The sequence below is a fragment of the Chelonia mydas genome, chromosome 4, assembly GCF_015237465.2.
Source record: "Chelonia mydas isolate rCheMyd1 chromosome 4, rCheMyd1.pri.v2, whole genome shotgun sequence".
In the NCBI taxonomy this organism is placed as follows: domain Eukaryota; kingdom Metazoa; phylum Chordata; order Testudines; family Cheloniidae; genus Chelonia; species Chelonia mydas.
In genome coordinates, this window is record NC_057852.1 from 61,708,294 (window position 1) to 61,734,169 (window position 25,876).

General features: G+C 41.8%; 1 long non-coding RNA gene across 1 annotated transcript; it reads left to right on the forward strand.

Moving 5' to 3' along the window:
- Positions 1–8,930: 8,930 nt before the first annotated feature.
- LOC122465463 lies at positions 8,931–25,269 on the forward strand. The gene is made up of 3 exons (XR_006290351.1): positions 8,931–9,132; positions 9,758–9,880; positions 24,858–25,269. It is a non-coding gene; the product is annotated as an uncharacterized LOC122465463 (long non-coding RNA).
- Positions 25,270–25,876: the final 607 nt, after the last annotated feature.

Below are 25,876 nucleotides of genomic sequence, written 5' to 3' on the forward strand. Positions count from 1 at the left end.
TTATATCAATACTGCTTTGCTGGTTTCATTTCCAAAAAAATACTAACTATCCAAGTGAATACCTTATTTCAGCATGAAGACTTAGAGCAGTTTTCTTTGTATGTGAGCCACTAAGGGTGAAATCCATTCCACCCCTAAGAAGCCTGAATATTTGGGTTCTCTGATGGTGGAGTACAGAGCAATAGGGGATAGTAGGCCACTACTCCTGGCCAGGGTTCAAGGCTGGAAAGTTTTCTCTACCTGTCCTTCCCCTTGGTGGCTGTTATTTCATCCTCGCGGCTGGATCAGTGACTGTAGCGCTCGCCCCTCCCCTCCCCCCATTAGTTCTGTCTGGTATTGGGGTCACTGGATCTGAATAAAGTCAGATCTGTAGTCTCCTCCCCTTGCCTGTCTCCATTATGGCCTTCTATGCTGGCAATACAGGGGAGGTACTGAGACTCTTTCTATGATGCACAGGTACTGTGCAGGCCCCTATGTACAGCCACTCAAGAGCAGAATCCCCAGCACAAAGATTATACAAAGCTTAATTAATGCAACAGACCTTGAGCTGGTCCTTTGTACCACAGGTAAATTCACCCTATGATTGTGTTACACACACACAGTCATGAAACATCAGTAAATCAAATGCCAAAATTGTGTGTGATATTTTAAAGACAAAAGTAACCTGTGAAATTCCCTCTCTAGTTTGGAACTAGAGTTTTGGAAGTAGTAATTTTCTGTTCAAATGGCAGAATTTAGAGCTTCCTGTTATAATGAAATAATCTGTTGCAGTAGCATGATGGCTGTATTTTATTCTACCACCAACACCTACATTTAAAAAAAGGTATTTACCACCTATGCCTACATCAGTGTATCCAAAAGGCTAGCTTCCTAATGGAGATGAAGATATAACTACTGTGCAGACATACTGTCAGTGGGATATGCCAATGCTCCTATACACATTACATGAGCTTTTGCCCAACTTCCCACCCCACAAGCACGTGCATATTTGCTAGTGCTTGCACAGCTGGGGGTATAGGTTAAAGGAAAGTTTTAGCTCAGACTGGAATCTACCCACTTTGCAGTGAGAATGCAAGCAAGATCGTGCACGTGCTGATAGTCCTCCAGTGCCCTTCTCACAATTCCTCCTGGGAGACAGAGAAATTCTCCTGCAATTGATGGTTGACTAGGAAAGAATCCTAGAGCATCTCAGCACAAAGACATGTGCTGCACATGGGATATGACCACAGATACACATGGGTGAGTGCAGAAACAGAGGACCCAGAAACATGAGTAGTGCTTTCCTATGGGAAGGCCATGCTCAAGCTATACTAGGCTAACCCAAGTGCTCAGACCCAGGTCCCAATCTCCCAGGCTAACTGTGCAGTGTAGACCTACCCTAAGCAGCATGTTACCCGTGCATAACTGCAGACCAAGTTGCAGGAGACCTTGTGAAGATGTAGTGCTTCCTGAAACAGCATTGACTCTCACTGCACAAATCACCCAGCTGTGCTGGGTTGGAAGCCAGGGGCAGCATAGCAGCTGGTCAGGTCTTTCTAGTAAAGCTAGGCTGGTGCCTCAGGATATCGGCGGGGATCACACAAGACAAGGATGCCCCATGTCCATAGAGGCCATTGCCCAGCTCTCCTCTGACTACTCTGCAGCCCACTATGACAGCTGGAAGAGACAAAAGGGACTAGTTTTTTTTTAAATTTTTTATTAATTTGTTCTCCTTCATGTATTTTTGAAGAAGAGTTCCTCTGAGCTAAGGCTATCACTGAATTTCATTGTTCTCACTTCAGTTACTTTTATTTTTTTCTGTGTAGTTAACTATTCATCGTGCCTGAAAATTGGTGAAGACTAAAAGCAATAATTTCACATGACAAATTACCTGAATCTGCTTTTTCCCCAAGGTAAAGATATGTAAAATAGCATAACACCACTAACTTTCAATCTGTTTTTCTTTTTTTAGCTTGCACTCTGGTATTTTAATAAAGAACAAACTGAACACAACTAGGATAGGATTAAATCTGAGTGTTTTTTTATGGTTGAGTTATTTAATCCTCTAAACAAATGAGTTTAAAAGGGCAATAATTAGACTCTTAACAGTAAAAGCAGAGATGATGTCACTTGTATGTAAGAAGAGAACAGGATTACTTTGGCAGCTTGTACCCTGTACTTTTGTTATATTTTCTGTGGGAATGGGGTAGTCTGTCCAACGTGAGAAACATTATCCACATTTCAGTGACCTGTTTCTTCACTGCCTTAAGTTTTAAAGGAGTCTTTTATACACACCAAAAATTGTGCACTTACAAGGAAATGTTCTCTTTTATTGTTGTTCTATTAAAATGTGCATTCCAGACAATAAATATCTTTGAATGTTGCTTGGGTTAACTTAGGTAAGTGATTCTCTCTCTCTCCAGTGACTGGAAGTTTTATGCTAGAGCGTAGCCATTATAATGCAATAACGACGTTGCCTATAGATGGATTCCAACCATCAAAATTCCCTTTTAAATTGTAATACTTGCTCTTCATCACCCACGATTAGTGCATCATGAACCGCTGTAGTGGGTTAGCGATGGTCCCTCCCCCTCTGGGTCAGTGGGAGGCCACTCCACCTCACTACATCACTAGGCGTTGCCCACAGTCAGGGAATTAACAGAGCACTGCACAGACGATGGCTCTGGCCTGCAGTCCGGATAGAGCCACAAATGAATCCCTGATCCCAGGTCCTCAATCAGGGTGGGGTGGCAAACAGTTAGGGGCCCTGGCCCTGATCCTGGCAGCGCAGCACAAGTCTGTAAGGTCCAGCCCTCAATCAGGGCAGAATAGCGCAAGGGTCAGACATCCTAGCTCTGGCAGATGGCCGACAAACGCAAGCCTCTTGGCCTAGAGAGGGTAGGCTGCCACCCCATTGGTAGGGTGGTAGGGGGTAGGTAGGCTTGGGCTCATCTGACTCCACCAGGCCCCGATTAGGGTGACCAGACAGCAAGTGTGAAAAATCGGGAGAAGGGGTGGGGGGCCGATATAAGACAAAACCCCAAATATCAGTACTGTCCCTATAAAATCGTGATATCTGGTCACCCTAGCCTCGATGCAGGGCCCTAACAGTGGTGGAATTTTCCGCCACTTGTGTCAGCGGGGAATCCAGCCACAACATGCTGACCGGGTCTCCGGCAGCAGCGCAGCCAGACTGAGGTCGTCTGCCCCTGGGCCACTTCCTCCCTTCCCATCTGGGGGGGAGGGGATCCTCCATTTAGGCAGGGTAGTGTTACGAATTATACCTGATAGGACATGCACACAAATGCTACGAATTACACTTGGTAGGACACGCACACAAATGCTATGAATTATACCTGATAGGTCACGCACACTTCAAATCTAGGCTGAGGCACATAAACAAAGTCCACGACTGCAGAGTTCCCAAAAAACACCAAGTTTATTACGCTCGAGCATGGTGCCCCCCTGCTAGCCAGGAGGGGACCCCGAATACAGATTATACAAAGGTTATATACTTTTTAGCAAAGCATGTTGCCCTCGTGCATCGGAAACCTTAGCCAATAAACAAAACCTTTTCTTATCTACCACCTACCCCTGCTTGGTGCATTCCTTGTGCTAAACTAGTATGTTAACTACACAGCATGGTCCTAAAGCCATGCATCAGTAACTTTTATTATCAAGATGGGAGGCCTCACATCAAAGGCCAGGAGATAGGGAGCTTAGGGGCTGACAAAGAACACATACCGGGAGTCAAGGCAGGCTGGAGACAAGGAGGAGGATTTTCACAGGAATGCAGTATCTAAGGAACACTCCTCTTGGTGCATGATGTGCTTGCTTTTAGACAACGGTGGGCCCCAAATCAAAATGGAGTCATATGTACTAACTTTTCCTTAACAGTAGAAGGCCAGCGGCAGTCCCAGCGACTCCTCAGTGCCTTGATCAGCGGGTGGTTCCAGCAGCTCTGGCCAGTCGTCAGCTCGGCTGGAGTCCACTGCAGTCTCCCATCTCAGGAGCAGGCAGGAGGCGTCTGTCTCCTTCTGCAGCTGCTGCCCAACTGAGCTCCAGGACCTGCCATTTATACTTCTTAGGACTATACTATAGTCCTGCTTCCTGACTTCCGGTAGGAAGGGCGAGCATGGCCTGGCTCTGTCCACCTAGGTTCAGAGAATGGTCCCTCCCCCTCTGGCTCAGTGGGAGGCCACTCTGCCTCTCTACAACCACTGAGACCATGCTACTGTTTTCAACACAAAGAGATTTTTTGTGTATAGCTCTCCTAGACCAAATGTCCCGCTTCTCACGCTGTTCATTCCACACTAACGACACCTCCATTCTTTGGTCCTGCCATACTTTTTCTTTCCAAATTTGGGGTATATGCACTTCCTTGTCGGTACTGGTTATTCAGGCATGGAACATAAGTATGAAACATTTCAATCTAAATCTCTAATGAGTGAATAAGCAAAAAATCTTTTAGAACTGTGACTGAACCACTCTTCGAGTCTTGCTCCTCCTTGGTCCTGCTGACATCTCTCCTAATGTTACCTGCCGTACCCTTTTGCAACACACTTTTATCATGCTGTCTCGAGTGGCTCATGACCTTGAGTGCCTACCTCAGGGCCGTCAGTCAAAAGCAGGGTAGACACCTCAAATTGGTGGTATGTTCTGTATTTCGATTTCACCAAGCCAGTAACAAATGTGAACTCCTGGAGTACTACAGATAGTTTTATAATGGAGTCACAGACAGTTCCCTGGGACATGCCAGTTATTGTACCACCCAGGCAAGCTAGACTATGTGATAAATGGTCACTTACAGACAGTGCTTGAAAACACCAACAGAAATATAGAGTTCCTTACAAGACATATTGAAATAAAAAATGGATTTAAAACAAAAAGAGGATTTGCTTAACATGTATAAATTTGTACTCCCCACAATCTAACCTAGATAGGCATTCTTTACTTTGTAACAGAAAAGAAAAATCTTCTATGCTCAAAGAGCAAGTCCTATCTCTAGCGTCTCTTTTGAGAGCTCACACTGCATGCTTTCCAGAGAGAATCCACCTCCCCTCCATACATCCTGTTTTCAAGTTCTAGCTGTTAGGATTCATTACCATATTAGAGGAGACCACTTTTCTCCCTAAAATCAGATTTTTCTAATCCTTTAAGCTAAGTCATTTACATCTCACTGGGAATTTCCCTATATCTAAGCCTGAAGCATAGCATTTCAATGCATGTTCTGAGACTATGCCATCAACTTGTTTCACTTCTGATGGACTGACCCATCATTTTTGGGGAAGGTAGCTCAGTCTGATTGGGTGGAGTTTTTTCTAAATCTAAAAAAACCTCATCTCTTGATTCTCCCTCAGTTATTATGAAATATATTAGTTTGACAGATCACAGTCAGTTTGTCACACTGGTGACACAAACTATCATCTTCATTTACTTTGATATACTAAGTCATGAGTTAATATGTTATTCCAGTGTGCCTTGTCATAGTCTCTTGTGATCGATCATGGGACAACCTACGTTACAACCTACCTGTTGTGAAGGTTTGCGGAATCTGTCTATGTATAACCTATTATTTTATGACGGGATGGATGTTAATAGCAGCATAGTCCCCACTATCGTGCACCACCACCAACTATTAATATTTTCTTTGCCAGTTTTGCTACATCAGGAGGGCTGAAGACCCATCCAGCTGAAGGATAACACAGGTTTTCTTTTGTAGTATCCAGTATTATGGTAAGCACAGAAGTTGTCAGAGCAAAAATATTTAGGCAAGGTACCACAAGAAATATGATGTGAAAGAATTCTACAGCTTTCCCAATTTACACACTATTCATCATCTAAGTTTATGTCTCTCCAGCAAAAGGTCAGGCAGTGCTTTGTCATCATGTTAATCATTTTTATGTCCCAGGTTCAGTCACAGAAAGAAGAGTTAAATAGCTAAATTTATACCCCCTAAAAATAGGCTTGCAGACTTGCTAGATTCCACCATATTAAAATGTCAACAACTGTCAGCTCTTCTGGAAAAGCTAGTTCTGCCTTGCCTGCAACTTCCCCAGGAGAATTTCCTGATTTTAAAAAAAAAGTTCTGTTGAAGATTTGTTTCCATAATTGGGGCAGAAAGGTTTCCTCTACGGAAAGATGAAAGCTAAAAACTCTTTCCAGTTAAAACAGTGTTATTTGTCTCAGGACTTACAGAAGATTTAGAGTACAGCACAACTTGCTCAGGCAAGGAATTAGGCCAATGTTTTTGAACTTGTGTGTCTGAAGACACTCAGCTAAATCCATATTTAGGCACCTAAACAAATATGCCTGGCCTGTTTTTCAAAAATGCAGTGCACTCCCCAGCTCCCATTGAAGTCTGTGGGATCTCTGAATATACAGCAGCTTTAAAAGTCAAGACATTTTTACTGATGAAGCTTAGTATGAATTTAGATAAGAACCAGTTTTTAAAAAGTCTTGTTGCCAGATTTTGAACACATTTTTGGCCAAAAATATGTTCACTTGCTGTTTAGCCATTTCTGACAACAGTCTGATAAATAACTTAAATCTGATTCCACGTGAAATGGACAGATGTATGTTTCCTGACTAAACCTAAAACCATCTCATTCAGTAAAGGCTCAGGTTAGCTCAATATACTCTCCTTCATGTGATCAGGATCAAGGTGTGATGGAATAAGTGGATGCAAATCCCATGGAAGGCTGTGAGCCATATTCCGCAGTGATGAAAACAATGATGAAGATGAGACAAGATAAAGCAGACACCCTTGTACTATAGGATGAACCTTCCTCTCAGTTGCTTTTCCTCATTTCAAAGCGGTCCATCAAGTAAGTTCCTCTCATTTACACCATCTGCCAAATCAGTGCAGGATATCCTACTTTGACACTTAAACCAGTCTATATCTTCTTTTGAAGAAATTGTACTTTATATGTAACTTAAGTTATGCCTTACATCACCACTGAATTTCACTTGTTGGTCCTCTATCTCTATGGTTCTGCTTTTTAGGAGCTCATCTGTCAAACCATAGAGAAGAGCTACCTTAAGTGCTGACAGACCAAACATGCTTTTAAATACTTGGGAGGTGCCACTGTGGAGATAAAACAATGATGGGGAGGAGGCGAATACAAGTGCCTAGATAGATAAATGAGTGCTAATTAAGAAAAAGTAATGGGAAGTAGGCAACCAGACTATGGCCTGGGTGTACACTAAAAAGTTAGGTAGGTTAACCCAGCTATGTCACTCAGGGGTATAAAGAATCCACACCTGAGTGATGTAGTTAAACTGACATAACTCCTGATGTAGATAGACACAGGGTGATGGAAGAGTTCTTCCATTGACCTCGCTACTGCATCTTGGGGAAGCGGACTACCTGCACAAATGGGAGAACCCATCCCGTTGGTGTAGGTAGTGTCTACACTGAAGTGCTACAGTGTTTCAAGTGTAGACGAGCTCTGAAAAGTAAGAAAGAATGCTATGGGGACATTAAACCATTAGGAGAAAATGAAAAAGAGAACTGAAGAAAGGAGAGCTGGTTTGGGGAAAAGTAGATGAGAATATAAAGGTAAAAAGGAAAGTCAAAGAGAAGCAAATAAGGTGAAGATAACAGAGTAAAAGGAGGGAAAAACGCAATTAGGATGGAAGAAATAGAAAGACAAGTGGCAAATTAAGAGAAAAGAAGGAAAAGGGTATAGTTTAATTGATCGAGATTCTGAAGCAGAGCTATAGGAAAAGTTCCGCACCTAAAGTAAAATTGGCTAACTTTGTTTTTCAACCAGGTTTGCGATAAGGCAACAAATATTTTTAAAAGTCTTTTCACAAGTATGGCTTTCATGTACACCTTCAATGCAATTGTTATTAGACTAAGTTAACATCCAGTCCTATATTTTGTATTTTTTTTGTTTTGTTTTGTTTGTTTTGTTTTATTTATTTTGTATTTTTTTCAGTCTGTCTTTTAAAAAATCTTTTGAAAACTACCATACAAAGGGCCTAGGACTGCGATGGTGCTTGTAAGACTCTTAACTCTGCTCAGTTCAGTTTTAAGCTACAGTGGAATAAGGCCTTTTGGGATAAAAAGACTTACAGTATGATCAAGTTTTAAAACAAGCGTAGTTGCAGACAAGAGGGTAAGATAAGAGTGTACTCAACAAAAAGAAGTCTGACAGATTGGTTTATATCATTGGTAGATTTTAGAGTCTTAATTGCTCTACCATCTCATGTAAATTCTTTTCAGATGAGAGTGTTGAAATTTGCAGGAGGAAAGAGAAATATTTTATCAATGACATCAGGTTGCATATTCTATAAATAGATTTTCTAGTACGGGGTGGCCAACTTGTGGCTCTGGAGCCACATGCGGCTCTTCAGAAGTTAATATGCGGCTCCTTGTATAGGCACCAACTCTGGGGCTGGAGCTACAGGCATCAATTTTCCAATATGCCAGGGGGTGCCACAGGCCCTGCCCCCACTCCATCCCTTCCCGCCCCCTCCCCGAGCCTGCAGTGCCCTCGCTCCTCCCCCCCAGAGCCTCCTGCACACTACGAAACAGCTGATCAGGAGGTGCGGGGAGGGAGAGGGAGGGGCAGATCGGCGGGGCTGCTGGTGGGTGGGAAGCACGGGGGAGGGGGGGAGCTGATGCGGGAGCTGCTAACATATTAGTGTGGCTCTTTGGCAATGTCCACTGGTAAATTCTGGCTCCCTCTCAGGCTCAGGTTGGCCACCACTGTTCTAATACATCCACATTTCAGGATGGCAATTGGACTCCTGCAATTTTAATTTCATTCAATTTTCAGAAACAGGTTTTCAGCCATTTACTTGAGTTTCAAAATGTGCATTGTGACGGTCTGGTACAGCAGGGGTTACTCTTCTCTCTTAGCCAAGGAGGCCACGCCCCCCCGGCTCTGCTGGGCATGCTCCAGCTGGAAGCAGGATATAAAAGCCAGCAGAGCAGCTCAGTCTGGGCTGACTGCTGGTGGGGAAGGAGGTGTGTTGCTAGCTTCTGAGGGAGGATTGCCTGCATACCAAGACCAGACAGTCAGAGATGGACCCTGACACACCAGCTTGGGACATCATGGAGACTGGAGAACCCCAGAGGCTTGGATAGGAAGTGATGCAGGGAAGTTTTGTGGGGAAATGGTTACAGAACTGGACCAAGGCTTGGTGTGTTTCAGTTGGAGCCCCACCAAGCTGGTGGTGGGAAATAGGGCCCTGGGTTGATACCTGGTGGAGAGGGTGGGTCTGGGTCCCCCTATCCTGGCCACCACCCACCCTGAGGTGATGGCCCTGCTCACTAGTATTGTGGACTCTGTCTGGTAGGTCATACTGCCCTGAGAGTGAGGGCTGTGTTACTGATGCGGGCTTCTAGGTTGCACTGCCCTGAGGGCAAGGGCTGTATTATGGACTCTGGCCTCTAGCCTGCACTGGCCTGAGTGCAAGGTCCTATTAAGGACTAAAGCCATGCAGCCCTGAGATGTGGGGCAGCCTGTCTGACTCGACCATGGGACTGTGATGCATCTCTCTTCCCCCCCCGCCATGGGGTGTATCAGCCCCATGATATGCATCCATATCACTTTTGAATTCATAGCACTCTTTCTTGAGCACTATATCATTGCTAGAGGGGACTACTGAAAGAGATCAGCTTTCTTATAATTGTAATGTCTTTTGATTCTATTAGCATACATGTCACCATGCATTGTTTTCCAAGGGAAAAGAGCAAAAGGTTTTCCTAAAGGCAAAACCATCTGCTGTCTGGCAGACTTTTTTACACATAACTTTTAATTTTCAGGAGACTGCTAAACAAACAGGACAGCAACTCTTACCAAGTTTTTCTTCATCAAAACATTTGTATCAGCTCCCTGGAGAAAGCTATGAGAGAGAAGTGACAAACTGATATCTGAGCAAACCTCATGTAATTAAGGCATTTTATTGAATTAAGCTAAACCTTACTGAATTAGGGTTAATACTTTGGGATATGTTTGTGGGTTATTGTAGCATTGCATATCCCTTCTTTAATGGGGGTGGGGGGGAAATGCTAAAGAACTTTCTCCATTATCACTCTTTGAAATTGTATATGCATATCTCCATGCTGGGGGTGTGTGTGGCTTCAAACTGCATTCTTTGTTGGTTTCTGGCAAAAAGACTTTTGGATAAAAGCCTGCATTAGAAATGGACTCCTTTGAGTAGGGCTGGAAGAATTTGGGCTGCCAGAATCCATGTTAGGACTGCAGTGGACTCTGGTAAACTTATTAGCATGCATGAGGATTCTTTTATTGTTTTTAATACATTGTCTCTCTAATGCTTATCTTTAGAATAATGTAGGCTTGCTTAGAAAGAACTGTGTGGTAATTTCACCTGTAGCCATGAGACTCATCAGCTTAACGAGAAAGCAAGGAGGCCTGTTTAGGCAGATTATTTCATAGCAAAAAAGCAAACTTCTTCCTAGACATTCTTCTAATCAAGGTGAGGGACATGAGCCTTTATCCAAGGGAAGCAACAGCTGGGGAGCTTTTAGCTCATGCAGTAGAGGCTCATGTTTTTAGCTCCAGGGGTCCCAGGTTTGATCCCGCCCACCAACAATGGGGGTCTGTTGGTGTTATAAGCGCATTTGTTGAACCATGGAGTACAGACAGAGGCACAGTAGCACTGCACAAGGAGGCATTCATAAATCCACTTTACAGAAAGATGAGCCGAGTTTAACCATCGGCTCTCTCAGGATTGGACTTTGGCTACTAAATGCATGGATTGCTGAAAATATCTCAGCCTCTCTGATAAATGGTTTGAGAGGGGCTACTTTGCCTGGTTAGCGGGACTGATGGCCATTTCAAAAGGTGTGATATCTTGTTTACCCTCAAGGATAAATAATGGGAACCAGAGCTTTGCAATGGATTCATGAATGGCTGATTGTTCTAGTCCTGTTGGCTCAGGAGATACCATTATTCAGATCACAATCTCTCTCCCTTTCAATATGCACCTGATTTTAGTGGCCACTTGTTTGAAAATTCTTAGATGCTGAATACCAATGTTGTGCTCCACTAATATCAGATAGTGAAAAGCATTATCTCTTGTCTTTAGTAGTTCACAGGGGTGTGCACAAGGGAGGGCAAGCAGGGGTGGGTATGTCCGTCCCTCCCCAGTAACTGTTGGGGGCACAGAACTCTTCCAGCCCTGGGGCTGTGGTGGTGGGGAGTGAGCTCCTGCCATAGCCAGGACTGGGGGGAGGGAAGGGGACACAGAATGTGCCCTCCCCCTCAAAGGGGTTAAATTTAAATCTCTGCACAAGCCTCTGTTCATGAAAATATTGGTAGTTAATTGGTAATATTTAAGCTTAGAGCTGTAAGGCATTTTAGCACCTGGGGCAAGCAAGCATATTTTGCCCCCTACATTTGTTTCCTTCATTTCTCTGCCCCATTTTTTCATACCTGTGGCTTTGTGCCCCAGGTGGCTGCCTTGTTTGCCATGCCCTAGTTACGGCCCTGTTTAGGGGTGGAGTCAGGATCTGCCACTACACACCTCAACCTATTCCTTACCAATGATGAGACAGTGTAAGTGCCCTGTGTTGGCTACTTCAGTCATTTCTTCATTCACAGTAAGAATATTTTGGTCAAATTTTGTTGCTCTCAAGATAAGCAACTACTTTATGAATAGGGATTATCTATTCAGGGGCAAGTATTATATTAACCACAGCATACCAATGTAATTTGACAAGATCATGCAAAAGCTGGGGTTTGAATTAGATAATTAAAGAGAATCCCCAGTAACATCCTAATTATAAGGGATTAGACAACACATAAGCAGTCCAGTGAAGTCAAGAGGTTTTTAGAGCAGGACAAACAATCATACCCCAGATCACCTGATACTAGTGTTGGGACTCCAATTGCTTTAGTAAACATTTTTGTTAGGATTGTTTTTAAGTAAGTTATTTCTGCAATTCCCCACCCCCTGCATTGTGGAAATAGTCTGACCCTGAAAAGGTATGGTTCTATATTTTTGTGGACTGGTTTATTAATTCCTACTAAATGAATATAATTGTTAAATATTTTTAACTTATGCTTATTTTATTTTGGCTCTTATTTTGCTTCTTTTGAAAGTTTTAAGTTCTTTTCTTATCTTCCAGTCTATATTTATAGCTTTTATATTAGAAGCTCACACAAAAGGCACAAAGATGTTGCTTTTAGATTAAGTCACTGATTATCTTTAAAAATAAAACCTATACGTGCCAATGACAACTACAAAAACCCTAAGCCTTTAAAAGCATGTAAGCACTTGAGAGAAGGAAGATTATATATACACATGCACAACACACATCCAATTCATACAGTCCCGTAAGTGTACTTGTGTAAAATATATTGGTTTGGGATTGTAGCCTAGGATTAGTTTGTGACAGGAGCACTTTGCATCATAAACATGCTCATTATTCAGGAGGCTACTTAGAGTTAATTAAAAAGATGAGACTGCTGAAGCACACAAATTTTGTAGGCTTTAGTTATTAGACAAATATAATTGGAAGGATAGAAAAGTCAAGACATCAGTATAAGAATAAGATAAGTAAAATAAAGTAGCTTCCTGCATTGTTCATATTTCTACCTAAACAGCCTTGTTGCAATGCCATGCAAAAACCATAGGATTATGTTATAATGCTTTTAATGCATTTTAATGCTTGCTGCTCCACATAATTTTAGGTAAGCTAAAAAGGAGTTGAATCTCATTAACAATGTTTGAAGTGTGAGGAATTTTATATACATATGTGATGTTCCTTATCTCACACTGGAGTGTCAATACTATAAACCAACCTCTGGCATTCAGAAATTGTTGTTCAATCCTTTGTTTCCTGAAGTATAAGAAGCTAGGATTTATTTCAGTTAGTGTTTTGGTTTCCATTTCATGCCTCTTTCTCATGTGTGTTTTCAGAATAAAAGAAACATGGAAATATCAATGAATCAAAAAAAGGGAAAATGTCAGATACTAGAAAGTTACCTATTTTCTGACATTCTCAGCATTCAACTATGCTATGCAGTCCCTAGGACATACCAAAACCTTTTGAGGTTTGGCTCCATAAATATTAAAATGCATATCTTTAAGATGCAAACCTGTTGAGTCTGCAAGATTGTACTGGAAATCCCATTAGATGATTTTTGGTATTTCCTGCTTCTGATCAGCTCTAAAAAGGGGTTGGATTCACCCCTCCCATGATAAAACCATGACAGACAGCTAAGGGCAACAAATTCCTTGTGGATTCCCTTCCTGTGGTTTTTTCCTAGTCTTCCGATGGAGTAGGCAGGGTTTGCTCCCAAGGAAACAGAAGCAGCAGCATCTACCCTCAAAACTCCCCAACCCTGTGGGATCCTCAAGAAGCAACATCTAGGTTTATGGAGGCCTAGTACCCCTTCTCACCAGCCCCATCCTATTTCCTCCCCTATTTCCTGGAATCATGACTCCAGTGAGATCATGCTACCAGAGTCTTCTGAGCTACATCATCCCTGCCCCCCAATGACCCTACTTAAAGGAGGATCCATGGGGAAAGGTAATAGTCATTCATTGCCCTGTTTTGTAGCAGTTTCATGTTCTCAGTTTATTTCTACATACACAAAAAGGTGACTGGGTTTTTTGGTATGTGTTCTTTTTCTTTTATAGCAACTCTTTTTAGAAAGCCATGATGATAAAAGATCCATTATTACGTTGACTAAGTCTAATCAAACATTTAAGATTTTTTAAAGGAAGATTCTATGAAGAAAGCTTCCTGCTAATCAGTAATCTATCAATACACAAACAGCATCATCATTGCTTCTAGCAAAAGCTTTGTTATGAGCAGAAGTTCCACCTGAATAAATTTAATCAAGACTTTAAACTGTTTTTGGCAATGGCAAACTTTCATTAATGTACATCAGCCTTCTCTTGTCAATTACAATTGATGCAAGAGAATGCTTTGGATGCAGACAGCAGAGATAATGAACAGCCATCTGTGTTGCTAAATGAGGAATTAAACCTGCAAATCCTTACTGATGTGAATAATTGTACTCACCCAAGTAGTCCCATTGGAGTCCACTGAAGTCAATGGAACTACCTCAGATGAGAACCTTTACTTCACATCCACAAAGGCTTGCTGTATTGGGCCCAAATATGACTTAAGTGGGGGGAGGGATAGCTCAGTGGTTTGAGCATTGGCCTGCTAGACCCAGGGTTGTGAGTTCCATCCTTGAGGGGGCCATTTAGGGATGTGGGGCAAAAATTGAGGATTGGCCCTGCTTTGAGCAGGGGGTTGGACTAGATGACCTCCTGAGGTCCCTTCCAACCCTGATAGTCTCTGACCATCCTTTTGTTTAGCTCAGTTCAGGTTCTTCCTGTGCCTGTATGGAGATTAGCTAGCAGTGAGCTTGGGATATTTTGAAATGGTCCATATTTAGAAAAAAATTACACAAGTCACTTTTGAGTTTATAGAACCATTTATAGAATTCAAAATAGAATGTGAAACCCTGGAATTTCAGGCTTTGAGTTTTGAGACTTTCATACAGTGTTCATGAAAACTGAAGAGGATTCAGAGAAGAGCCACAAGACTGAATAAATGATTAGAAAACATGCCTTTTTATTAGCTAAATATGTTAAGCTCCTTGAGCCTAACAAAGAAGGTTTAGGCTTCTTGATGACAGTGTAAAAGTATCCACACGGGGAACAAGTATCTAATATATAACACAAACCAATGGCTGGAAGCTGAAGCAACAAATTCAAACTGGGGAAAAAAGGTGCAAGTTTGACAGTGAGAATAACTAAGCATTGAAACAATTCACCAAGGGTCCTAGTGAATTCTCAATCACTGAATTTTTAAATCAAGATTGAATGTTTGTCTAAGAAATATGCCCTGGAAATTATTTTTGAGAAGTTCTATGCGTTCTGTCAGGGCTCAGTTTGTGCCAGGATGCAGCCCTGCTATCTGTCTGTGGTGTTTAGAAAGGCATGCAATTCTACACTTACATGCAAGGGGGCACCTAACATGCATGGGGGGTGTGTGATATCATGCTGTGCAGAAGATGCTGTTTTGTTTGAGCCCCAGCATCTTTGTTTACAAAGAAAGCACTGGTGTGTGTTATACAGGAAGTCAGACTAGTTGGTCACAATGGTCCCTTCCAGACTTGGAACCTATGAGAGCCAGTTGGTCTAAATTAGAGCAGCCTCATGCTGCTTTAATTTACACTGAGGCTAAATTGGCCTGCAGCTCCTGATATACTGCATCAAGTGCAGCTTTGCCAGACCTAGACACTGGGGTCAGAGTGGATTTTGACATATTTCTCTACACCAGTTTATCATACTAGTAGGTTAGCACTGCATTAATACCCCCTTAACAGTGCTCCTGAGATCTTCCAGAATAACATGACAGATATTGCATCATGTGGAAATGGTAACTGATACAGATGGTATCCTAATGCTGCATATGATCAGAGAAACAAACACAAAGGTTGTGTAGAATACTGGGAATGATGAGATGTCTGCTGTATTAGAAATAGCTAGATTGCTTAGTATATTGCAGTATTCTTCTTCGACTAGCCCTCGATGAGAGGATGATGTCTGCCAAGGTGGTTCACTGGTGGGTTATTAAGTGGCTGAGGAGCCCAATTCATGCTCTGCAGACTTTCCCACAGAAGTGACTGGTCTAATCTTGGAGGAGACATAGGGCATGTCTTCACTGGCAATGTTAAAGCGTTGCCATGGCAGTGCTTTAACATGGCTTGTGTAGTCACGGCAAAGTGCTGGGAGAGCTAAAAAAACACCCCAGCGCTGGGAGTGCAGCACCCAGCGCTGGGAGTGCTCAGGAGGGTATTTTTTCACAGCTCTGAGCAAGAAAGTTGCAGCGCTGTAAAGTGCCAGTGTAGACAAGTCTTTAGTTGTTGGCTGGACTGTTGTGCCCTTTCTTTCCTCTTTTGTCACTTCTGTCTCATGAGTATGTCTGTTCTCCTCAAAGTTAGTTGTGGCTTGGTGTATGGTGTATTCTGTTCTGTGCCAAGTCCTCCTGGTTTGTTGAGTTGATGCCCCCCTTTTTAAGGTGTACTTCCAGTATGTCGTTGAAGCGCTTCTGCTGCCCTCCATGAGCCCTTCGTCCCTGACTTAACTGAGAAGAGTACTTACTTCGGGAGGCAAGTCAGGCATATGTACACAGTGGCCAGCCCTGCAGAGTTTGTTTCATGACCTACACTTCTATACTGCCGATGTTAGCTGCAGAGAAAACGCTCATGTTAGTGTGTCAGTCTTCCCAACTGATCCTGAGAATCCTCCTAAGGCAGCTCTGTTGAAACCACTCCAGCCACTTGATGTCATCTATAGGTTACCCAGGTCTCTCACACCTATAGAGAAGGGTGGGGATGACAACTGCCTTGTAAACCAAAATTTTGGTACCTGTTTGCAGATCCCTATCATTGAAGACTCATTTCAGTAGTCTTCCAAAGGATGTGCTGTCACAGCTGATCCTGTATTCAGTTTGTCAAGGCTGGCAGTTTGGGAGATGTTGCTGCTAAGGTATGGCAAATGGTCCATATTTTCCAGGGTCCTCTCTGATGGACCGCAACCTTCTCATGGTGGAGAGGCTTGCGTGGGCTAAAGACTGAGCTACATCGTCCGGAGCTTCCCTACTCCTGGTAGGGTCCCCCTTGGTGAACAGGTCTGAGGCGAGGCTCCTGACCGTGGTCCAAACTTCACAAGACCCCAGTGGTGGATCAGGTGCATAAAGAGGACCTTTTAGTACTCTGCAGCTGTGAAGGCAGATGAGGGCTGCAGCATGAGGAAGGCCCCTGCTTGTCTTGTATCTCCTTGCTACTGGGTCAGGTTTTCCTCCTGTAAAGTCTTGTGTGGTCACTGCCTGCACACTGCACACATTAAAAGATTTTGCATGCATTGCAGTATTAGTGAGCTAGTAACTAGCATGCAAAGAAAGTAAACATTAAGGGAACTGGAGTATCTTGAAACCATTCCATCCACATCTACCCAGCCTATCAGATGTACTACAGCTTTTCATTCATCTTGGAAAATGGAAGCTTCTGGTACTAGAGCACACACTAAATATCATTTAACAGGATGAAACAGCTCCTACTTGAAGTACTAAAATGTACCTTCTATGAAGCCAATAAGCCAAAAGCTGTAAGCGGAGATGGCTGATCTAGATGTGGTTAATTTCAAACCCATTTGAACACTGTCAGTTTGATACTAGGCAGCAGATATGAGTTTTAGAGCTTGTGTAACAAACCATAGTTGCCTATACCAACACTACTGTTAAGAGCAGGGACTGAACCCAGGTTTTTCAGCGTCAAAAGCACAAACTTCAGCCATTTGAGCCACAGGAGACCTTCTTTAACTGAAAGAGCTGTCAGCTATGGACTGTGAGGAGGGTCCCAGAGCCCAGACTCCAGCCCATGCCTGAAAGTCTACATTGCAATTGAACAGTCCCATAACCAGAGTCAGTTGACATGGGCCAGCCACAAGTGTTTAACTGCAGTGTAGACATACCCTGAATGATCACTGCAGTCAACCACTGAAAAGTCCTGACCACATTCATCAGGCCAGTATATTACATATTCCCTTTATTACACAAAATCCACACTGTCCAAACATTCTGACTGGAGCATTTAATTATGATAAATTTAAGGAGGACTTCTCTTCTATATTTTAACTTACCTTTCTATCTCTGTAAGACATCCTTCATTTGTCTCAACCTTACTTGATTCCATATGAAGGGCATTGTCAAATGTCATGTTCTATACAGCTTGAATAAGCCAAGAATTGTGCAACTGAAAGGTTTTAAATTTGTTCCACAGGTATGGTATGATTCATGGCTTGTGAATATTATGGGCCTAATTCAGCTCTCTCCCTCTCATGTGTAAATCAGGAACAACTCAATTGAAACCAGTGGATTACACCAGTGTAAAAGATTAGTGTAACATTAATCAGGTTCATTGTTTTATACTACTCTGCATAAACGTCAATTCATATTTGTTCCTAGATTGAGACTTCAACTCATGAAATTACAGTTAAACTTAAATTATGCTAATGACAGTAAGATAGTGATTGCAGTTAATAAAGCTACAACAATCATCATTCGCCAAATAGCAAGTGCATAGTTAACCTGCAGTAATTTTCTCATTTAAATAAACCAGCAGCCAAGTGTATATATTGTAAACAGCATTTGCACAAACTGCAACTTCATATTTTTTTTGGAGAATGAGGGTGGGGTAGTTGAATTTAAAAGCCACATTTAACACCCTTTCTTCTACTTCTATATAGGTCTGAGATATAAACCTATGAAAATGAGATTTCTCTTTATGCTTAATGTGAAAAGGCACAAGATTTTCATATGTACAGAAAATACTCAGATTTTGGCTTTGACCAAGCTCAAGAACTACCTGGAAGGGATCATGTGATGTGGATAACTGCTGGCAACTAGAATTTTCAAAACAAGATTATTAATTTATTGGTAGGCAAAGCCACATTAGACTTCTGTGCATATTCAGGCTTATTGCAACCATGATATTTTTGGTAGATGCAGAATGAAGTCCTGTATCTGAGCTATAGTCATTTGAGTGCATTCCAAGAGAAGGTTGTCTATGCAACAGAAACAGCAATAAAAACCTGGTTTCTTGGGGGGGAAAAAAGCCTATATCTTTGTTTGTTCTAAACTCAAACAAATATCCTGCTACTAAATCCTCAGTGATTTTTACCGGATGTCATTAGCTACCAAATCCCCCAGGCAAACTGGATATGCCATATACTGTGAATCCTGTTGCTTGCCAAACATCATAAAATGATGATTAACTTGGATAGAAACTGAAATCCCTGTGCAGCTGCTAGCAGCTGCAATACCTACAATACCCTGTCTATTCACCAATAGCCACTCACTGTCAGAAAATTTGTACATTAGAATAGTAATTTAGAGCTCACTGGTACTGAGCTTCTGTTTGCAACTCATACGTTTCACAATATTCAGCTAAAATTTATTCCTTACATTTACTTTTTTCAAAGATAGTTTTGGTATCAATATCTATGATTTTTCACAAGGAGCGGTATTATCTTTCATTGTATATTTCACTGTAAAGGGAAGAATACACTAGTTTATTCACATAAAACTAGTATATGCAGATACTGTATCTGTGGCTGTGATTGTACATCTGTCTAGGATGGGGATCTTTGTAGATTTCCTGCCTTTGAAAGTTTCTTTACAAACCACAAAACAAAGCCACAGTTTAGAATCAAGCCACAGTAATTAGTGTTGCTTTTGATTTCTGATATGGCAGTGATCAGCACTGCCATAATCAGGATTGTCCTCCAGGGGAAACAAAAAAACCAGGCAGAGGAAAAGATGGGCTAGTGAAGGAGAAATAGAGCTCAAGAACAGGTTTGCAGAGTTGGAAAATGAAGAAGGGGCTCAGCAGGTAGTTGCTGAAGGTGGAAGGGCAAGGAAGAAGAGAGCAGCTAGTCCTATTGGAAAAGGGGAAGAGTCAATGGAGACAACACCAAATATGAGCCACAGGAGGATACAGGATGAGTTGAAGAAGATTACAAGGGAGAATAGGAATGGAAAGAACTTGCAGCCAGAGGGAACAGGATAGACTGGAGAATAGCACCGTCACCAGGAAAAGGCAGGTCTTTGTGATCAGGGACTCTTTATTGAGAAGAATGAATCAGCTCTGGTTACAGGCCTGTCTAAAGAATAGAAGGGTGTGCTGTCTTCCAGGTGTTAAGATACAGGATGTAGACCTGAGGTTGAAAAGGATCCTAAAGGGAGCAGGAAAGAATCCCCAAATTATCCTTCATGTGGGAACAAACGATATAGCTAGATTCTCACTGGAAAGTATTAAGGGAGACTATGCTAGGCTGGGGAAGACACTTAAGGAAATCAAGGCTCAGGTAAACTTTAGTGGGATTCTGCCTGTTCCTAGAGAAGGGCAACAAAGGTGTGACAAGATTATGACTATCAACAGATGGCTTAGGCAGTGGTGCTATAAGGAGGGCTTTGGGATGTATGGCCACTGGGAGGCATTCATGGACAGAGGACAGTTCTCTCAGGATGGACTTCATCTGAGTAGGGAAGGAAATAAACTTCTAGGATGGAGGCTGGCACAACTGATTAAGAGAGCTTTAAACTAGGAATCTGGGGGAGATGTCCAGGTAATATCCATGCCGGATTTTAGCATTGAGAGGGAAGAAAACAAAGTAAGAGGATACAGCTGAGGGTAGGAGAATGTATATAAGGAGGAAGGGCAGTGTGGATACCAGTCTAATAGATTATACTGGCTGTAGAATGACCATGCCTAATAGGGTACAGAATGTGAGCAAGGCCAAACAGCAAAAATTAAGATGTTTGTACACCAATGCGAGGAGCCTAGGTAACAAAATGGAGGAACTAGAGCTACTGGTGCAGGAAGTGAAACCAGATATTATAGGGATAACAAACATGGTGGAATAGTAGTCATGACTGGACTACAGGTATTGAAGGGTATGTGCCATTTAGGAAAGACCAAAATAAAAGTAAAGGTGGTGGAGTAGCATTGTATATGAATGATGAGGTAGAATGTAAAGAAGTGATGGAATGGATAAGACGGAGTCCATCTGGGCAAAAATTACATTGGGGAAGAAAACTATTAGAGCCTCCCTTGGGATAGTGCTTGGGGTGTGCTATAGATCGCCAGGATCTAATTTGGATATGGATAGAGCCCTTTTAATGTTTTTAATAAAGTAAATACTAATGGAAACTGCGTGATCATGGGAGACTTTAACTTCCCAGATATAGACTGGAGGACGAGTGCTAGTAGTAATAGGGCTCAGATTTTCCTGGATGCAATAGCTGATGGATTCCTTCATCAAGTATTTGCTGAACCAACTAGAGGGGATGCCATTTTAGATTTGGTTTTGGTGAGTAGTGAGGACCTCATAGAAATGGTTGTAGGGGATAATCTTGGCTCAAGTGATCATGAGCTAATTCAGATCAAACTGAACAGAAGGATTAACAAAAATCTGCAACTAGGGTTTTTGATTTCAAAAGGGCTGACTTTCAAAAATTAAGGAAATTGGTTAGGGAAGTGGGTTGGACTGAAGAACTTATGGATCTAAAGATAGGAGGCCTGGGATTACTTCAAATCTGCAGAAGCTATCAGAAGCCTGCATCCCAGGAAAGGGGGAAAAAATTCATAGGCAGGAGTTGTTGAGCAAGCATCTCAGAGGTGATTAAGAAAAACAGAAAGCATACAGGGAGTGGAAGATGGGAAGGATCAGCATGGAGAGCTACCTCGAGGTCAGAACATGTAGGGATAAAGTGAGACAGGCTAAAAGTCAAGTAGAGTTGGACCTTGCAAAGGGAATTAAAACCAATAGTAAAAAGTTCTATAGCCATATAAATAAGAAGAAAACAAAGAAAGAAGTGGGACCACTAAACACTGAGGATGGAGTGGAGGTTAAGGATAATCTAGGCATGGCCCAATATCTAAAATACTTTGCCTCAGTATTTAATAAGGCTAAAGAGGCTCTTTGGGATAATGGTAGCATGACAAATGGGAATGAGGATATGGAGGTAGATATTACCATATCTGAGATAGAAGCGAAACTCAAACAGCTTAATGGGACTAAATCGGGGGGCCCAGATAATCTTCATCCAAGAATATTAAAGGAATTAGCACCCAAAATTGCAAGCCCCTTAGAAGTTTTAATGAATCTGTAAACTCAGGCATTGTACCATATGATTGGAGAATTGCTAACATAGTTCCTATTTTTAAGAAAGGGAAAAAAGGTGATCCGCGTAACTACAGGCCTGTTAGCTTGACATCTGTAGTATGCAAGGTCTTGGAAAAAATTTTGAAGGAGAAGGTAGTAAGGACATTGAGGTCAATGGTAAATGGGACAAAATACAACGTGGTTTTACAAAAGGTAGATCATGCTAAACCAACCTGATCTCCTTCTTTGAGAAAGTAACAGATTTTTAGACAAAAAACACAGTGGATCTAATTTATCTAGATTTCAGTAAGGCGTTTGATACCATGCCACACGGGGAATTATTAGTTAAATTGGAAAAGATGGGGATCAATATGAACATTGAAAGGTGGATAAGGAATTGGTTAACGGGGAGACTACAACGGGCCCTACTGAAAGGTGAACTGTCAGGCTGGAGGGAGGTTACTAGTGGAGTTCCTCAAGGATCAGTTTTGGGACCAATCTTATTTAATCTTTTTATTACTGACCTTGGCACAAAAAGTGGGAGTGCTAATAAAGTTCCCAGATGATACAAAGTTGGGAGGTATTGCCAGTTTAGAGAAGGACAGGGATATCATACAGGAGGATCTGGATGACCTTGTAAACTGGACTAATAGTAATAGGATGAAATTTAATAGTGAGAAGTGTAAGGTCATGCATTTAGGGATTAATAAGAATTTTAGTTATAAGCTGGGGACGCATCAATTAGAAATAAGAGGAGAAGGACCTTGGAGTATTGGTTGATCATAGGATGACTATGAGCCGCCAATGTGATATGGCCATGAAAAAAGCTAATGCGGTCTTGGGATGCATCAGGAGAGATTTCCAGTAGGGATAAGACAGTGTTAGTACCGTTATACAAGGCACTGGTGAGACCTCACCTGGAATACTGTGTGCAGTTCTGGTCTCCCATTTTTAAAAAGGATGAATTCAAATGAACAGGTACAGAGAAGGGCTACTAGGATGATCCAAGGAATGGAAAACTTGTCTTATGAAAGGAGATTCAAGGAGCTTGGCTTGTTTAGCCTAACTAAAAGAAGGTTGAGGGGAGATATGATTGCTCCCTCTATAGATATATCAGAGGGATAAATACTGGAGAGGGAGAGGAATTCTTTAAGCTCAGTACCAATGTGGACACAAGAGCAAATGGATATAAACTGGCCACCAGGAAGTTTAGACTTGAAATTAGACAAAGGTTTCTAACCATCAGAGGAGTGAAGTTTTGGAATAGCCTTCCAAGGGAAGCAGTGGGGGCAAAAGATCTATCTGGCTTTAAGATTAAACTCAATGAGTTTATGGAGGAGATGGTATGATGGGATAACATGATTTTGGTAATTAAATGATCTTTAAATATTCATGGTAAATAGGCCCAATGGCCTGTGATGGGATGTTAGATGGGGTGGGATCTGAGTTACCCAGGAAAGAATTCTGTAGTATCTGGCTGGTGAATCTTGCCCATATGCTCAGGGTTTAGCTGATTGCCATATTTGGGGTCAGGAAGGAATTTTCATCCAGGGCAGACTGGAAGAGGCCCTGGAGGTTTTTTGCCTTCCTCTATAGCATGGGGCACAGCTCACTTGCTGGAGGATTCTCTGCTCCTTGAAGTCTTTAAACCATGATTTGAGGACTTCAATAGCTCAGACATAGGTGAGGTTTTTTGCAGGAGTGGGTGGGTGAGATTGTGGCCTGCATTGTGCAGGAGGTCAGATTAGATCATAATGGTCCCTTCTGACCTTAGTATCTATGAATCTATAAAACCAGCAACAGAAAAGGAATGAGAATTGTGGTATTCAGTACATGTGGTGGGATAAGTCATGATTACTGGCAGGTCTTTACTTCAGGGAAATAAGAGGCAGCCTCACTGATCCCTTCAAGTGAAAGTTCAACATGCTGTACAGCAGTAGGGAAACCACAGAGAAAATTGCCAAGAACAGACAGCATTGCCCAATCCATAAAAAACTGGAGAAATGCTGTTGTCCTGAGACCAATGATCATGCCCAACGAGCTAGAATGCAATTTGCTTCTGGTTTTGAGACTAATAGCCCCCACCCCAGAATTAGAATTGCATATTCAAAAATGGTATTCCACTTTCCTTCTTTGAACCACCTGTAGCTGAAAATCAGTCTACCTCTTAATTACACTGCATGTAGGAATGTACAGCTTACTGCAAAATGATGTTGAATCATAATCATGTTAGTCTTACTGATATTGTTTCAAAATTTGAGAGAATATCACAGTCCCTAACAGAATGACCTTGCAGACCTCCCGTAGGTAAATGATTTTCAGACCCTGCCCTCCACTTGTGGGTACAAATTCATAACTTTAGAACTGCAAATATTCACATGCCTATTTTAAAAATGTCTAAAGTCTGTGGGCAAAAGTGTTAAATTTGCACCTGTTTGCTCCTCTGTACAAGGTGGTTGTTCATAGAATATGGTTGTATTTATATGCATATGCACAAAGAAGGGCCAGGCAGTGTCCTCACTGAAAACTGAAGCTTGATTTTTGGAAGTGCTGAGCAACTACAGCTGCCATTAATGCCAAAGGGCACTGTAGCTGCTCAACCAGCCATTCTAGAAATCAGGCTTCACAAGACAAGGATAGCTTCTAGAATTTGTGTTCCACTCCCTTTTGCATCAGCCTTTAAAACCAAAGCATTCCACTCAGCAACTGATGTAACAAGGTTATTATTCCAAAGAAGTCAGTGTTGAAGTGTTTAAATAAAGATGTAAATCTTAATCACTGTTATCTGAAAAAGGATATGTGTAGCACAACCATTTTTGGGAGCTGATTTTTCAGCTAGTTCTATTAAACACATAATTTTCCTTGTTGCCAATGCCTTCGGTGATACTGTTCTCAAATGAGTATATGGGACTAGGAGTTTATTTCTCATATCAGAGGCCAGAATGACTCATATTTAGCCCTTAGTTTTGACAAAATACCATGCAAGGATTTCTGGCTTTCTAAAACCCATATGCTCTCTCTACTTTTGGAATAACTAGAGCTCTGCCAGGAAAGAAATGGTCTAGATGCAAATGGATATCAGGCTGTTTTGATTTGTTTTTTTTAAATCTATCTTAAAATAGAACACAAACTACTTATTGCACCCTTAGGCAGTAGTTATCAATTTGCCAAGCTAACATTTTACCTGTCTATTTCCAAACTTATAGAATGAAAAAGCCAGAGTGACCTTTTGCAGATGCTACTTTTCAGCTAGACAACATCTTGAAGAAACCCATCTGTCCATTTATGTCAACAAGACTTATTGTTTTGCATCATTGTAAAGGAATAAATCTCATGTCATATTGTATCTGGGTACTGACACTCATTTATAAAATAGGGTTGGTTTTTTAATAGGACTCTGCAAATTTTTTCATTGACTTTTATATTATCACTTGATTTTTTTAAATTTTTTTCAATTAAAAGACATGGGTTAAACAAAGCATTGCCTATTCCTCTTGACTGACATCTTCCGTTGGCTACTGTATCACAATCAGCAGAAATGGAGTCAGAGGGCCCATATTCCCTGGAGGGACTATTACTGAGGGGACACCAGTGGAAAAGGAAACATGGGGAGTTAGGCTGGAAGCAAAATCAGCCACATGGAGAGAAGTGCACAGGGTTTAATGAAGATCCACTTGTTCAACTCAAGCTGCATTCAGTATTTTACTCTTTACAAGTGGACAAAAGTTACCATTAGAGAAACAAAAAGCATGGCTGCTACTCTTCTCTAAGACTTCATATTAAGCCAGATCCCAAGAGGTGATAAGCACCTGGATATCCCATTGAAGTCAACTGGATGTTTAGCTGCTCTCTGAATTCGGTATTAATTGCTCACAGAAAATTGTTCACAGCTAGTACTAGACTGCTTCCTCAAGCCTACATGCTGCTGCTAGCATTTTATGACTTTAAATGCATTCCAGTACTGAAAGGACAGTAGCAAGCCTGGAGAGTCTCAAGTTCTGCTGATAAAATTTAAACTTCAGTCTGAACTCACCACCTTCTCCAAGAGCAGCTGAGATTGTGTACCAATTCCCACATTAACCAACTTCATCCTTTTGTAGCCAATAGTAAATACTTTGTTATCAGAGGCCACTTTGCAGTAATGTTTGATAAATGCGGATTTAATGACAAACATGATATATCTATATTACTACTCCAACCCATTGAAAGAAATTCCCTTGATGTA